At 54.1% G+C, this 3,160-nt stretch overlaps 1 pseudogene; it reads right to left on the bottom strand.

Annotated features, from left to right (window-relative positions):
* Positions 1 to 588: 588 nt before the first annotated feature.
* LOC105102017 (calpain-15-like) lies at positions 589 to 2,212 on the bottom strand (annotated as a pseudogene).
* Positions 2,213 to 3,160: the final 948 nt, after the last annotated feature.

The following is a 3,160-nucleotide window of genomic DNA, read 5'->3' as shown; positions in this document are numbered from 1 at the left end:
CACTCCAGGAAGTCTATAGTGTCCCTCCCCACCCTTGCTTGAGCCTGTTGTCACCAAGCACCTGCTTCCTGGGACACACTGCTGGACCCTGGGGACTCCACCATGCCTCATGGGGGCTGAGTGGGGAGATAGTACCAGGGCCAAACTGGGGAGAAAATGCTCCTGACCTTCTGCACCACTCGGGGAGTGTTCCCTGCTCACGCCAGCGTCCTGGCCTCTGACTCCCACAGCAGGAGTGGTCCCTGCTCTCACTACGGGGTCCTGGCCTTTGAACCTCCCAGATTTGGTTCTGTGAATGGACTCTGGGCTGCCTCACCCAGGTGAGAGGCCCTAGCAGTCTGAGCCCCACCTCAAGGTGAGCCACACCTGGAGGCTGCCACATAGCCCCTTTGAGCTAAAGGCCAGTTTGAGGCATTCTGCTTGGTGCCTAGGAGGCCCTAGACAGGAGGAAGGGGCAGGGAAGAAGTCCCAGGGAAAGTTGCACCCTGCAGCTGGCACTCCCTGCATCGGGTTCTGAGATCGTGGTTCAAGAGTTCTGTGTTGGGGTCTCCCTCATAAAGTGGTGGGGGGCAGGTAGGCATGGGGTGGTCACAGCGGCTGGGGACCTAGCAGGCGATTGACCTCAGATGTGAGTGGGGGGCTGTGGCTGCCCCCAGAGGCCGTCCTGTCACTGAGGAAGGCCTGGGCTGCCTTGCGGTGCACCAGGCGGTGGGTGATGGAGAAGCCGATGTGACTCTCCAGCTGGGACAGGATCACCAGGACCTGCATGTTCAGGGGCAGGACGTGGTCCTGGGTGCACAGGCGACCGCATGTGGACACCTCATTGAAGCTGTCTGAGCAGTCACTCTGCACGTGCAGGTGGGACTTGTGTTGCCAGTTCTCCATGAATACGACTAGCCTGGCCCAGCCATGCATCAGGTAGTAGCAAGTAAGGCACTCATGTCCCTCTTGCCACACACCCCAGCTCTCTGTGAGCAGGGTGATGGCATTGGCTGGGCCCCTGTGAGCCCCACCATGACGAGTCTGGAGGTGTACACGGCCAGCACAGGCCCAGGCGGCTCTGGCGTGCTCCTTGGGACACTGACTGAAGGGTTAGAGACCTGCGTGGCCGGCAGGCCTGGTGTGGGGCCCCAGTGGTTGAAGGCACTGCACACCAGAGCATATTTGCCAGGCTCCAGCATCATGTCACAGTTGACAAACTTCTTGTCAGCTCACTAGCTGTGGGCCAGCAGGCCGCCTAGGCTCAAGTCCCACCGCCAAAGGATGCCTGGAACACCAGTATGCACAGGCCAGGAGGTGGCGGTCCACTGAGTCCGTGTACCTGCTGCCCTGTTGGAAGACAGCGAACTCCAGGAATGCCCGCTCCAGCACCCTGAGGGCCGTGATGCCATGGCCCGCTGGATGAGCTCGGGAAGCAGCCCTGCACCCACGCCTCCTGCCAATCTGCGTGCACCTTGCAGACGTCCACAGAGTCTAAGTACCTGATCAAGTCGCTGTACTCCATCCAGAAAACACCCTCACTTCTGCTGTGCAGCCTTAGCTGGGTTCCCACAGGGGTTCCCAGCCAGTGTGGCCATTTGTTCGACCAGCTGCCATTCCAGGAGCAGTGGCCCCATGGGCTCTGGAGGCACAAGAGCCTGGAGCCCTGGACATCCCGGACATCCAGGATGGAATAGGCATGGCGGGGGTGCAGCCCTTGGCTCCCGTACACAGCATTGTATTGACCCCCAGCCCCCTTAGAACTCAGCATTCTGGCCTGGATGAGGTCAGAGTCCACAGGCTCCTTGTGGCGGTTGGTAGAGCCGACCTGAAAGGCCAGGCTGTCACAGGGGGCTCCAGTAAGCGTTTCCAGGCCCTGGATGGCACGCCTGGCCTGGAGGTCAAAGTAGGAGCCATGCAGCTTGGCCTGTGCCTTCTAGATGAGGGCCAGCTGCTTGTGCTGAGCCTGTGAGAGGAGGAGGATACCGGCCTCATTGCGAGGCAGCACGTCCAACAGCACCGTTGTCCACATGCCATCCTTGCAGAGCTACACCCTGTGGGCGCTCTCTGCATACAGACTGCACGTGACCATCAGCCACTCGAACAGGTCCGGCCACTCGGCCAGCACCGCCAGCGCACTCAGGAACCAGCAGATCCTGAGCAGACCCTGCCAGATGTTCGAGGGCCAGAGAGTGTGGAACATAGGCCATAAGGATCCGTGGTACCTGAACATAGTGCAGTTGACCTCGTGGGGCCGCAGCCATTGTCACACATGCTGCTGGACACTGTAGCTTGCAGAGAAGCCCACAGACTGGGGCCCGAGAGGAAGCTGCAATCCAGCAAGCTCACACTGCTCTCCCAGCAGAAGGCATGATGCTCTCCCACAGGGCCTTGGCCTCTACAGAAATTGAATTGGGGATGTTAAATTACCCTTGCATTTCTGAAACCAATGGCACTTCCCCATGGCATAAAATCCTTTCCATACATTACTGGATGCATTCTGCTAGTACTTTATTGAAGACTTTTTGTGTCTATCTTCATAAGAGATACTGATCTGTTGTTTCCTTGTCATATCTTTTGTTTTGATACCAGGGTGATACTGATCTCATAGGATGAGTTGAGAATGTTCCCTCCTTTTCGATTTTTAGAAACATTTTTTAAAAACTGGTATTAACTCTTCAAATGTTTGGCAGAATTCACCTTTGAAGCCATCTGGGCCTGGGCTTTGCTTTGTGCAAAGTTAAAAATGACCAATTCAATCTCTTTATTTGCTGTAGCTCTGTTCAGACACGCTGCTTCTTCTTGAGTCTGATTTAATGGTCTGTGTCTCTCTAGGAATTTACCCACTGCTTAGTTTACCTGCTCTATCGACATGCTCTTGTTTACAGCATTCTCTTCGAATCCCTTTCATTTCTGGGAACTCAATAGTGATGATTATAGTAATTTGAATTTTTTTCTGTCTGTTTATTGAAAGATTTTTCTATTTGTTTCCTTTTCAAACCTACTTTTGGTTTTACTAGTTTTCTCTATTGTGATTCTGATCTACTTTTTTTTCTGCTCTAATCTTTATTATTAACTTTTCTCTGTTAGCTTCAGATTTAGTTGGCTTTTCTTTTTCCAGTTCCTTGGGGTGGAAACTTAGGTTCTTAATTTGGGATCTTTTGTCTTAATCCATCTATAA

Source organism: Camelus dromedarius, chromosome 14, assembly GCF_036321535.1.
Source record: "Camelus dromedarius isolate mCamDro1 chromosome 14, mCamDro1.pat, whole genome shotgun sequence".
Classification (NCBI taxonomy): Eukaryota; Metazoa; Chordata; class Mammalia; order Artiodactyla; family Camelidae; genus Camelus; species Camelus dromedarius.
This window is presented reverse-complemented; position numbering and strand designations above follow the sequence as displayed.